We start from the raw sequence: 14,179 nt of genomic DNA on the forward strand, positions 1-14,179 counted from the left end.
GCCTGTGCACTGTGTGTGTGTGATTTCATGTTCCAACCACGGCAGGTAATGTAGTCTGCTAAGCACCATCACATTTAACACTCAGCACAACCCTGTGCAGTTGCTGCCAGTAGGTGCATTTTAGAGAAGAGAAAGCTGTGTCATAGGAGGGTAAGTAACTTATCCAAGGAGCTGTGATGGCGGGGCTGACACTCAACCCAGACCTCTCTGACTCTCAGGCCTATGCTCTGAAATACCATCTGACCTTCACACCCCAACGTAATAAACCTGCCCAAACCTGCTCAGATGGACTCTAGAGGAAGTGTTTGGTTCTGCTCAATGAATCCTTTTGCAGGTCTTAGGATATTCTGAGTTAAAAAAGCCCTTTTAGGCATTATCTGGGAAATGTTTCTGAAGGACAAACCAACAGTTGTAGACACCAACCAACAGCTGGAGGTTCCATTCCAGGGCAGAGACGGAGGTGGACAGGGAGACCTTTCAGGACAGTTCTCAACAAACGTTTTCACTGCTTTCATGAATGTTTAGTCCTCCCCCGATTTTATGAGGTTGATGTTGCCATTGCTAATGTAACAACAAGTAGACTGAAGCTCAGAAAATAAATTCTACAGCTGATAAGTGGTGGAGCTGGGTGCAAGCTCCCGTCATTCACTTTGCCTGCAATGAATAACACATGCCTACCACTTACCTGTGCTGCACTGGGGAGAAAGTCTACGAACGTGCACATGTGCAGCCAGGTAGCAGGCTTCCTTCTGTTTCTTTCCCTGAAGACCTCAGGGAGTTGTTTCTGAATCTGAGCATGAATGAAGCTTTGGGAGTTAAACCAGGACATGGCTGCTCTGACGTTCACTGAGGGATGGATTTTTGTGCTTGGGCTGATTATTGAATCTTGGTAAATGACTAGGTCAAATGTGGGTGTGGGAGCCTGCGAATCATTTCCCACAATTTCAAAAATATACATCTTGAAAATAAATAAAAATAAAAACACACATCTTGAAAATGACCTGGATGCTTTTCCAGCAGTGTGTATTCCCCAGCTGTGCAGATTGTGGGTCCTCTCTTGACAGATTCATCATCTAGTCAACTGATTTGTCACCACATCTTGACTGAGCATCTGCTTGAGGTATCACAAGGGGACATTGAAGCCTGTGTGCTTGGGCAGGAACTTTGCCCTCAATACTCACTACATGAATTGGGTTCAGTTCCTTAAATGCTCTGGGTCTTAGTTTCCAAATCTGTAAAATGGAGATTTTAATAGATTCTACCTTGTAAGTTGGTTTGAAGATTAAATGACTTACCAGATAAGTGCTCAGAGCATGGCCTGATTATGGGCACTGTTTGAGTACCTTCTCTCTCTATTTCTGTGTAGCAGGCTCTGGGTGACACAGTGTGCCTCAGGCCAGTGCAGGGCTGATACAGTATACACACTGTAGAACACAGAGCAACGCACGCCCTGAGTCAGGGACAATGGTGTATTAAAGGAGAAATACTCGATATGCTGGGCTGTATCTTTTTCTGTGATTTTTTTAAGTGTTCTGTTACACCCTTGTACTTTCCATGATGCCATTTTTGGAAGCCTAACATTCTATAGGTGTTCAGAAAAAGCCAGTGATCTCCCAATCCAAGTCCTTTCATTTACACTGAAGGTACCTGAGGCCATATGGGTAGAGGTGACTGCCCAGGGTCACAGAGCTTATGACAGTAGAATTGACTCCCAGACCACTATCCTTGTCCACTAACTCAAGCAACTTTTTAATGTATTCAATCTCTAACATGTACAGTCTCAGAGTTCACCTTGCTGGCCATCTGGCAGCTGGGATATGATGCCAGGAGATAATAATAGATGCTACCTTGTGAACTTTTTCAACCTAGAGCTGATAACTTTTTGAAGTTAGAGATATATAAAATCTATGAATATCCACAAGCCTCATTTTGACTCAAAGGTTTGCCCAGCACCCTAGGCGAAGCCATTTTCATGACTCCTGAGGACAGAGTGGATCCTGGAGGGGCAGGGGCTGTGTGCACACACATGTCAACCTGGAGGACATACAGAGCAATCTAGTGACCACAGTGGTCCAGCATGCAGATAGAAACAAACTGTTTTCTTCTGCTGTATACTATCACTAGCAACACTTAAAGTTTTGTCCTAAGGTTTTCCCCACCCATCACTTCTCCAGAAGACACAAACAGAGTATCCTGCAATTTAATTCAGTTCTGGCACCATCTACCTGGAGACAGCATCAGATCCCACAGGTTAAGGACTCAGACTCCCAAGACCCCCCCCCCCCTTAATACCAATTGCAAACTGGGGCCTCTTACTTCTGACCAATTGGCTATACTGTGGTTTTCCACAACCCTCTCCTCAGTTTTGCCTATTTGTTAGTATGGCTTATAGGACTTACTAATATTTCTGGATTGTAGTAAAGGATATTGCAAAAGATACCGATGGACAGCTAGGTGGGAGAGATGCACAGGACAAGGTATGGATAAAGGGCCAGGGAGCTTCTGTGTCCCCTTGGGATGCATCACCCTCTGCCTATTTGCTGGTGAGTCTTCCCTGAACCAACAAATATCACTGCCCATGAGGCTCTTCTAGTCCAAGGAAGGAAAGGATTTGGACTTTTGTCCTAAGGGCAATGAAAGGCCATGTTTTATCTAGGAGACAACAGAGGAGCTCCAGCATTTTGGAGGGATGTTGGAGGATAGGTTTGAGGGCAGCAAATAGAGGAGGAAGACCAGTTGTAGGTTGTTGCTGTAACAGATGACAGATGATGGCAACTGAGCTAGGAGAGACCCGTGGATGTGGAGGAACACATTTTCAGAGATATGAGATATATAAAAGGGTGCTTCAAAGTTTGTGAAAAATAGAATTACAAGTTTATTATAGAGCAAAAAGTTTTGAAATCCATGCATAGGTTTTTCACAATATGTATCTCATACATATTGTGTATGTATGGAAACCACTCTATGCATGGATTTTGAAGCTTTTGGCACCAAAAGTAAACTTATAATTCCACTTGCTACAAATTTTTGAATTGCCCTAATACACAAGCAAGTGAATAATAAACATCTGTTGATGCAACATTAAAATACAAGAACATAACTATCTGTTTCCAAACTCTGTGGCCACCCTGAGCGGCGAAAGTGGGGTTGACAGGATTTGTTGGTGAATGCTGAGCACTTTTTGCTCCTTCATTGTTCTGCTTGCCTGCTCAACTCTCTTCATGGGCTGGGAATGCTGCTTGAGATTCCTGGCCATGGCTGAAGTTCTAGAAGACCTGTTTCCCTTTCCCAACCCCAAGTCCCCGCCCTGGCCATTCTGTGGAAAAGAAGAGAAGTTTATGTGTTCCTGAACACTGTGTACTTCCCCCTGAAAGCCAGGCCCTCCCTCTGTCCCAAAGCACCTCCTCTTTCCCATCCCAAGGGGCCTGCCTTGCTTTCAGACACTAGGCACATGGGGTCTAGAGAACCTGATCATTCTCTTGTGGCTCCTTGTTTTCTCTTCCCTTCACTTCTGCAATGAAGGGAGGTGTTACATCAGTCCTGTATGATTCCAAATGCTGCTGTAACAATTTACCACAACCTTGGGGACCTAAAACATCCCACATTTATTCCCTTACAGTTCTGAAGGTCACATGCCTGAGAATAAGGTGTCAGCAGTATGGCATTCCTCCTGGAGGCTCCAGGGAGACCATTTGCTTGCTTCTCCCAGCTTCTAGCTAATGAACATATATTCCTTGGCCAGGGCCTCAGCCTTTGTCATCACATGTCCATCATCACATCTCTGCTCCCCTTGCCACACCACTTTCTCTGACTCTGCTCCTCCTGCCTCACTCTTTTTTTTTTTCATCCTCCCTCCACTTTATTCCAAAGAAATCTTTTATTTAATGAGTACAAATTCCGTAAGTACAACTTTAAGATTATAGTAATTCTTCCCACAATACCTGCATTCCCACCCCTCACTCCTACCCCACTTCCTCCTTCCTTTCCCCATTCCCAGTCCCATTCTCCATTAAGATTCCTTTTCAATTAACTTTTACACAGAAGACCAACTCTATATTAAGTAAAGATTTCAACAGTTTGCACATACGCGCACACACACACACACAACCTATAAAGTGCTGTTTGAGAACAAGTTTTGCAGTTAATTCTTATAGTACAACTCATTAAGGACAGAGGTCCTGTATGGGGAGTTAGTGCACAGTGACTCCTGTTGTTAATTTAGCAATTAACACTTTTATGTATGACGTCAGTGATCACCCGAGGCTCTTGACATGAGCTGCCAAGGCTATGGAAACCTTATGAGTCCACAGTCTCCATCAGTATTTAGACAAGGCCATATGCAAAGTGGAAGTTCTCTCCTCCCTTCATAGAAAAGTACATCCTTGTTTGATGGCCCCTTCTTTCCACTGGGGTCTCACTCACAGAGATCCTTCATGCAGGACTTTTTTTTTTTTTTTTTTTTTTTTTTGCTACAGTGTCTTGGTTTTCGATGCCTGAATTGGTCTCACGGGTTTTCAGCCAGACCAGAATACCTTAAGGGCTGATTCTGAGGTCAGAGCACTATTCAGAGTGATTGCATTATATGAGTCTGCTGTGTGGGCTGCTTCCCATGTTGAAACATTCTCTCCTTTTTAATTCTATCTGTTGTTAGTGTCAGACACTGATCTTATTTATATGACCCCTTTAACACTTAATCCTATCTATATGATCAATTTAACACAATATGATCACTTTAACACTTAAGATGGCATTATTACCACCCAGCTTAATGGGATTTGGTGTTCCATGGCAAGTTTTTAGCTGTACCTTTAGAAGTCAGTCCATAAGAATGTATGCAGAACTACACAGCTCCTCCCTCTCTTAGTCCCACTCTTATTTTTTATTGGGATCTATTTTCAATTGACTTTATACACATCTGACTAATTCTATGTTAAGTAAAGGGTTCAACCAATGGTATTAAGAAGGAAAAACAAAAATTTGTTCCTCAAGAGTCAAGACAAGGGCTGTTCAAGTCATTGCTTCTGAAAGTATCAATTTCATTTCTACAGGTTTCCTTTTAGGTGCTCTGTTAATTATCACAGATCAGGGAGAACATATGGTATTTGTCCCTTTGGGACTGGCTTATTTCACTAAGTATGATGTTTTCCAGATTCATCCATTTTGTTGCAAATGACTGGATTTCTGTGTGTGTGTGTGTGTGTGTTCTACCACTGTGTAGTATTCCATAGAGTACATATCCCATAGTTTCTTTACCCAGTTTTCAATTGAAGGGCATTTAAGTTGATTCCATGTCTTAGATATTGTGAATTGAGCTGCAATGAACATGGGGATGTCTTTTATTTGCTGATTTCATTTCCCTTGAGTACATTCCCAGGAGTGGAATGGCTGGGTTGTAAGGTAGGACTATATTCAGCTTTCTGAGGTATCTCCAAACTGTCTTCCATAGCGGTTTTACCAGTTCACATTACCACCAACAGTGGATTAGGGTACCTTTTCCCAAACATCTTCACCAGTATTTGTTGTTTGTTGATTTCTGAATGAAAGCCATTCTAACCAGAGTGAGGTGCAACCTCATTTTGGTTTTCATTTGCATTTCCCTGATGGCTAGTGACCCTGAGCATTTTTTCATGTGTCTGTTGGCCGTTTGGATTTCCTCTTTTGAAAAATGCCTGTTTAAGTCCTTTGCCCATCCCTTAACTGGGTTGTTTGTTTTGTTGTTGTGGAGTTTCTTGATCTCTTTGTAGATTCTTATTATTAATCTTTTACCAATTGTATACTTTGCAAATAATCTCTCCCATTCTGTTGGTTGCCTCTTCACTTTCCTGTTCCTTTGGCTGTACAGAAACTTCTCAGTTTGACTTAATCCCAGTAGTTAATTCTGGCTTTGGCTGCCTGTGCCTCCGGGGTCTTTTCTAAGAACTCTTTGTGCCAATGTCCTGCAGGGTTTCCCCAATGCTAGTAATTTGATGGTATCAGGTCGTAGATTTAGGTCTTTAATCCATTTTGAATGGATTTTTGTGTAAGGTATAAGGTAGGGTTCCTGTTTCATACATCTGCATGTGGAAATCCAGTTTTCCCAGCATCATTTGCTAAAGAAACTGATTTTAGCTCATTAGTTGAATATAAGTTGGTTGTAGATGATTGATTTCTGGTTTTTCTATTCTGTTCCATTGGTCTATCCATCTGTTTTTATACCAATACCAGGCCATTTTTATTATAACTGCCCTTTAGTATGTCTTGAAATCTGGCATTGTGATGCCTCTGGCTTTGTTTTGGCTGCATAAGACTGCTTTAGCTATTTGAGGTCTCCTGTGTTTCCAAATGAATTTTAGCATCATTTTTTCTAGATTTGAGAAGAATGTCTTTGGTATTTTGATTGGTATTGCATTGAATCTGTAAACTGCTTTTGAAAGAATGGACATTTTGACGATATTGATTCTTCCAATCCATAAACATGGAAGATTTTTCCATTTTTTGGTATCTTTTATTTCTTTTATTTATTTTTCTCATTTAGTAAATATAAATTTCCAAAGTACAGTTTATGGATTACAATGACTTCCCCCACCCCGTAATTTCCCTCCCACTCACACCCCTCCCATCTCCCGCTCCCTCTCCCATTCCATTCACATCAAGATTCATCTTCAATTCTCTTTATATACAGAAGATCCATTTAGTATATATTAAGTAAAGATTTCATCAGTTTGCACCCACACAGAAACACAAAGTGTAAAATACTGTTTCAGTACTAGTTATAGCATTACTTCACATTGGACAACACATTAAGGACAGATTTTTCTTTCTTCAACGTTTTGTAATTCTCATTGTAGAGATCTTTGATATCCTTAATTAAATTTATTCCAAGGTATTTGTTTTTTTGGTAGTTATTGTGAATGGGATTGATCTTAGAAGTTCTTTCTCAGCTGTGGCTTTGTCTGAGTATACAAAGGCTGATGATTTTTGTGCATTGATTTTATATCCTGATACTTTACCAAACTCTTCCATGAGTTCCAATAGTCTCTTGGTGGAGTCTTCTAGATCCCCTGTGTATAGAATTGTGTCATCTGCAGATAGGGATAGTTTGACTTCCTCTTCACCAATTTGAATTCCTTTGATTTCTTTTTCTTGCCTAAGGGCTCTGGCTAAAACTTCCAGGACTAAATTGAATAGTACAGGCTCTCAAGTGTGGCTCTTTCAGTTCCCATGAACATGCTCAGCTGTTTTCAGAAGCATGCTTTGAGACAGCGTGACTATACCAGGGGTGTCCCGTACCCACATTTGTCCCTCAGACTCCATGCCTGAGTGTTGACTGGGTACAGACTCCCCCTTCCCACCCATCTATTCTAGAATTACAGAAGACGCTAGAATCTGGTGTGTCCTAACGTGCAAACAAACTAAAAAAAAAAAGTCCTTCTAGCTTAAAATGATCAGGCATCCTTTTAGAATGCCACTGTTGCCATGGCAACCAGAGTTTAGCAAAAGAAATTCTCTCATCCATTTCCTATTTCCCACCCCCCTGTACATTTCCTTAGCAAATCCCCACTGCATTAATTTATGAGTATTTCAGGGGTGCTCTCCTGCTTAAAGAAAATCCTCTTTCTGATTTCCATGAGTGGAAGTCTCTGGCCAGCAAAACCAGACATTAGGACTGATAGGACAGAGGTCAGCTCATCCTGACCTGCGTCCTCCAGGCAAAAGGAGAGGAATCAGCTGATGTGCTCCCAATGAATAATAATAAGCATGCTGCTGCCCTGTCTCTGCGTGCTCTGGGTACCAATGCCTACAGCACAGAGATGGAGGGAGGGAAGGAGAGGACAGAGCTGATCCATGGCCCAGAGGAAACAGGAGCCACTGAATCCTCTTGTCAGACCCTCCCTCCTGCACTGCTTTCCAAGAAGACAAACCTAGTGCCCATGATCCTATGCCCCCACCCCTCACCACACATGGTCTGGGGCCCAATGCGGGCCCAGGAGGCTGGTCTGGAGGCACTGAAGTGAAATACCAGATCTAGGATTGAAACATCTGGTTCTGTATACCAGCTGCATAAGCTCAAGTACAGCAACCTTCCAATCACAGCTTTTGCCATCTGTTATCTGAGATCAGGACCTCTGCCCCACCTGCTTTGTGAGACCATGGGAGGATCACATCAGATCTCAGTGTGGAGATGCTTTTTGAACTATGCAGGTTGCTGATGTAGCTGGTGACAATGACACTGAGAAGGGGAGTCATTTGTATATGCTGAGTTCTTATCTGGTGCTAGGCTCTGGTGCTTTATAAACCTTATCTGATTTAACTTAGCTGCAATAGGTACTGTTAGAGCCCCCTTTATCTAGATGAAATGACTAGGGTCAAGGAGCTGGAGTCAATAAATACAGATCCAGAAGCTGTGTTCCTAACCACGCTTCTTCAGAAACCACTGAGGTGTCAAGGGCTAACAAACCCTAAGGCTTTGCCTAAAGAGTCATCCCAGGTAGACCAAAATGCAAGCCAAATATCCTGACTCTAGTAAGGCTCAACTGGGGAGGAAGGAGCCTTCAATTCCAGGATGACATAGGTGGTAAGGCAACCTCAGGGGCTGGGTAGTGTTGGAATCCAGGACTCTGGACTCCGCCTATGGACTAGTGCTGAAGGGAAAGCTGATCACGTACCCACAGCAGAGACAGAAAAGGATCACCATACTTGAGAGGGTGTAACTGGCCTGAGGGCTGCACCATGCGGGAGGGCATAGAGTCAAACCTTGGGCAAGGATGCCCAATCTGGGTCCTGCCTTAGCCCTGGGAATAGTCATTTTTTAAATGAACATGGGCCTCTGATTGGCTGAAAGGTAGGGAGAGAGAGAGAGAGAGAGAGAGAGAGTAGGGGGCAGGAACAGGGCATGCTGCACCCTGTGCACACATCTCTGTGTATTCGCCTGGACTTCTGGGACGGGCTGAGGATGAACACCCTCAAAGACGATCCTGAAACACTGTTAGGGAGAAACAACAAGTGTGTTAAGCCAGGTTGCCGGAAGCAGAGCCTGACACAGGGATTTGGACCCATGTTATAATGAGGGAGTCTTCTCAGGTGAGACCTGAAAGGGAGCAGGGCAGGGGAATGCAAGGGGCTGGGCAAAGCTGCTGTATCAGGTAACATCTGTCCTTGGTGAGATGCAAGGTGGTGAGCATAAACTGCCCTCCAGAACCGGAACCGCACCTCGACTGTCCTTCCCCTATCCTGAGCAAGAATCCTGGCCTTTGGTTTCTGGCTTGAGTCAGCAGCTGGCTGTCAGTCCCAGCAGGGGTGGAGTGTGTGTGTGTGTGTGTGTGTGTGGAGGGGGAGACTTTCTGAGGCTGGGCTCCTGCTCTCCAGGGAAATGTTTTGGAGAATGAAGCAGCTGTGTGCTGTTAGCAGCCTGCACTCGAAACAGCAGGAGGATGGACACCTAGCCTGGTGAAGATGATTTGGGACAGACACACAGCATCTGTCATAGGGTGAGTGAGGATAGTTGACGGAATGAAGGCTGACACTACACCAACGTAAAGATCCTTAACATCTTTCAGTCGTGTACAGCCTGCCACCTTTTAACCACACCCCCCTGAAAGCCACACCTGCTCAGCTGCATGAGGACCTAGAGCACCTCTGGAGCTTCGCTGAGGGACCGGGGGAGGCTCTGGAGCTGCACACTTCACTCTTTGTGGAGTGGCTGTTCTTTTTCTTCATGCTCTCTCTCCCCTTCCTTCCTCCAAGAAATCCCACATTTTCATTACTCAAATTGCTTTTGTTACCTTGCTCTATCTCACCATAGTATCAGACGGTACAAAGGGATACAGGCTACCAGTCAGTGATCTGCCAGTCTTTGGATGGTGGTTCATTCAGTCATCCAGTCATTCCACACCTTACCTGCTAGACTCACATAGGCTGAGGGACCCTGTGTTGGGAACCTGGATGGGAAGATGAAAAGATCCAGGAGAAACGTGCAACTAACTGGGAGTGCAGGAAGCAATTGTTTTCATGGTGGAAAAGGTGGAGGGAACAAAAGAGGAGTGCTCACCTGGTGGAGGGCCCACGTGTGTGGGGGTGGTGGTGACAGTGCCAGGACAGGGAAGACCTAGTGCTGGAGATGGAAGCTGAGTCAGAATTCCTTAGCACACAAGAGGAGAATGTTCGAGGCGGAGAAAGCAGCAAGGACCAACATGGAGGGATGAGAGAGGCACTCAGCATCTCTGGACTACAAAGCACCTGGGCTGGGCACCAAGGCAAGGGCCAGAGCAGGAAGGGCTCCTAGGCCTCATGCAGTGACTGTATTTGGCACTGTCACAGATCCAGCCATGCAACACTTGGAAACTCAAGAGTCACGCCCTGCTCTATGTTTTGTAGCCTCTGCCTTTTGTTCTCAAACATCCACGAATATTTCTGCAACACATGCTTGAGTTTGAGGACGACTGCCTTAGCCAGCTTCAGTCATCATTGATATCACATGCTGGAATCAGCAGTCACTCTGCTGACTATCTGAACAGGCAGCTTCGCATTATTTATTCATTCTTCTCCACGTTTTATACTTTCCTTGGCCATAACCAAGAGGGAAAATCAGTTAAGCAACTCCCTTCTGGTTGCAGAGCTATGGCTTGCCCTGCAGGGTATACCTAGGAGGGCCTACTGTCCCAGAAGCACAGCTGACTGTACTACAGAAGGGCTTCCTGGCTATGTGACACTAAGATCTTTCTGGTCAAATAGGTTTTTATATCATTATCTCCTGATAACTCTGAAAAAGATGCCCAAGTCTCAGTCTCTGTTCTGATGGTTTAATTAAATAGATCTGGGGAGGGCACCAAGAATCTGAATTTTCAGCAGAGACCCCAGGAAGTTCTCAGACAGCAGAGTCAGACTGCAGGGACCGATGTTTGTGGCAGCTGCTCCGGGTTTCTCTTTGCCTGGTTTGAGCTTTAATGGTGAATGCCAAAGGCAACTGAATGCTGATAACCATGATCTCTCAGGAAAGTTGTGATGTATAATTCTTTTTATAGATTGACATTTTTGCATTTCACTTGCTAAGATTTTGTTAAGGACTTTTGCATCTACATTCATTTTGTAAAAGCTTCCCAGATGAGCCCAATATGCAGTTTGCTTGAGAACCACTGATGTAGAGAAATACTCAGCCATGTATACCAAGAGACATGTCCTTAAGTATTCATTGAAGTGTTGCTCATAATAGGAAGATACTGGAAACCACATATATGTCCAGTAATAAAAAACCTTCTAAGTCAACTCAGTACGTGCATATGGTGGAATATTAACTGAAAGGATTCGGTACACTTATGTGTACTGACTTTTAAGGTACCAGAAAAACATTTTTAAGTGAAAAGAAGTATATCGTAAAAAAATTGATACTATGATCCTATTTTTCTTTACGTTTATAGATTATATAATGGCATAGAGAAAGGCCTGAAAGAAAAAAAACCAAGTTGATTACTCTGGGAAAGTAGTGAGATTGAATTGGGTCAAGGAGGACTTCCTCATTGACATTGCTTAGAATTTTAACTGAAGCTGTTTTAATAGTGTATTTGTACTTTAAGATATATTTTTAATAATAAGAAAGTACCTCCTCTGCTCCAGGTACTGTGGAAATCATGACAATATCAAAGTGAATAATAAAGTCTGTGTCCTAGGAGCTTACAATCAAATGGGGGAGACAGACCTGTAAAAAATAAAACAAAACACTACACATACTACTATCATGGAAATTTGTGTAGGCTAAATTACAGAGATAGCATAAAGGAGAAAAGAACAATTTTATGCTTGGATCAGGGGTGGGGATAGGAAAAAAAATTATCAAGGTGGCAACCCTGAAGCTGAGTCGAAAAAGATAAACACCTATTACCCAGCCACTGGGGCATGGGGGTGGGATGACAAACATTGGGAAGGAGGCTGCATTGGAGTTCTAGAAAGATGGAACTTTAAGAGTTTGTGCTGCTATAAAACAAAACAAAAACCAGCAAACAAACCCACAAAAGGAAACAAAAGAACAAAGACAAGGGGACGTGTTTGGTGTGTTTGAGAATTGCTTAACTAAAGCAAGTGTTCCAAAAAGTGAAGATAAGACAGAAGAGCAAACCACAACTTTGAATATGGGAGGTATCATGAGGAGTCGTTTCACAGAGCTGGGAGACAGTTAATGAAACTTCTGGTTTCTTTTCCCTTATCTTCCCTGAGTGTCTCTCCACTGACAGTGATCTTACAGCTAGTTCAAATCCCTTTGTGTCCCAGGGTCTCCTCCTCATAGGTCTTAGGGATAGCTTTGCTCTTAAAAGCTTCAAGTTGGGGGCCAGCACTGTGGCACAATAGGTTAATTCTATGCCTGCAGCACTGGCATCCCATATGGGCACTGGTTCTAGTCCTGGCTGCTCCTCTTCCGGTCCGCCTCTCTCCTATGGCCTGGGAAAGCAGTAGAAGATGATTCAAGTACTTGGGCCCCTGCACCCATGTGGGGGATCTGGAAGAAAATCTTGACTCCTGGCTTCGGATCAGCTCAGCTCCAGTTGTTGTGGCCATCTGGGGAGTGAACCAATAGATAGAAGACCTTTCTCTCTGTCTCTCCCTCTCACTATCTGTAAACTCTACCTCTCAAATAAATAAATTAAAAAAAAAAAAAAAAGCTCCAACTTTCTCCTAATAAAACTTGGGTTGAACTATCTCATAGAAGACTCATGAGGGCCGGTGCCGCGGCTCACTAGGCTAATCCTCCACCTTGCAGCGCCAGCACACCGGATTCTGTCCCGGTTGCCCCTCTTCCAGGCCAGCTCTCTGCTATGGCCAGGGAAGGCAGTGGAGGATGGCCCAAGTCCTTGGGCCCTGCACCCCATGGGAGACCAGGAGAAGCACCTGGCTCCTGGCTTCGGATCAGCGCGATGCGCCGGCCGCTGCGGCCATTGGAGGGTGAACCAATGGCAAAAAGGAAGACCTTTCTCTCTGTCTCTCTCTCTCTCACTATCCACTCTGCCTGTCAAACAAACAAACAAACAAACAAAAAACAAATAAATAATGGAGTTCCTGGTAAAGTAGCCAGTTGTCTATCTGGCTCCAGGTGACCAGCATGGGCCTAAATTCTATAGAGTCTATAAGGAGCAGTTAATGCAGTAGGGCTAAGAGACGCATGGATGTGATCTGGCCCTGGCTTTCTTTGCCAACATCTTTTCATATCTAGCACATGTTGCTCAGGGTAGCCCAGACATCGTGGTCCTATTCTATCTTCAGAGCTTTGCATCGTCTGCTTTGGCTGTTGGGAGCCCCGTGCCCAAATCTTCACATGGATGTTCACTTAGTTATTCAGAGGATGTCATCTCTTCAGAGTTTCCCTCTCAAAATCCCCTCCCAAGTTCCTCTCTTCCCTGCTAGGATGGTTACACTTATGTGTCAATTTGTCTGGGCCAGGAAGTACCCAGATATTTGGTTAAACATTATTTCTGGTTGAGGATGAGACTGATATTTGAATTTGTGGAGTAAAGCAAATCAACCACTCCATTCAGTACACTGAAAATCTGAATAGAACAAAAGACTGAGCAAGACTTTGCTCTCTCTACATAACTGTCTTCAAGCTGAGACTCCAGTCTGCTCCTGCCTTTGGACCTGGTCTGAGACTGAACCTAAACCATTGGTCTTTTGGGTTCTCAGGCCTCGGGCCTCCGACAGGAGCTGCATCATTGGCTGTCCTGAGCCTCCAGCTTCTAATCGCAGATCTTTGATTTCAGTCTTCATAATCCCATAAGCCAGTTCCTAACCGCAAATCATATCTGTCTGTGCTTATTATAGTTGATCTGTATCTCTGGAGAACCTAGTATCAACCTGGCAGTGAATTGCTTTCTATCATATCACCCTCTTTTATTACATTTTATTATATTCATGATACCTAGTACCAGAACTGTCCTGTTTTGTTTATTTGGTTATTGTCTCTCTCCCCTGTCAAATGCCAAATGAGTAAAGAAACTCATGCCTTTGTGTATTCCAATAGCAAGAGTACCCCAGATCTGAAGACCAAAGTATCTCAGAGGGTAGTTTTGCCTTAGACTTTTAGAGGGAGGGTTCAGGGGGTTGCAGGTAGGTGATGTACAGATGGGATTGTTTTTCGATCGGGTAGTCTCAGTGAGCTGAACAGAAAAATGTTTATTTCTGTGAATAATTAGTTTCAAAGGGACAAGCTGCTAGTTTT

This window comes from Lepus europaeus, chromosome 7 (genome assembly GCF_033115175.1).
Source record: "Lepus europaeus isolate LE1 chromosome 7, mLepTim1.pri, whole genome shotgun sequence".
NCBI classification, from domain to species: Eukaryota; Metazoa; Chordata; class Mammalia; order Lagomorpha; family Leporidae; genus Lepus; species Lepus europaeus.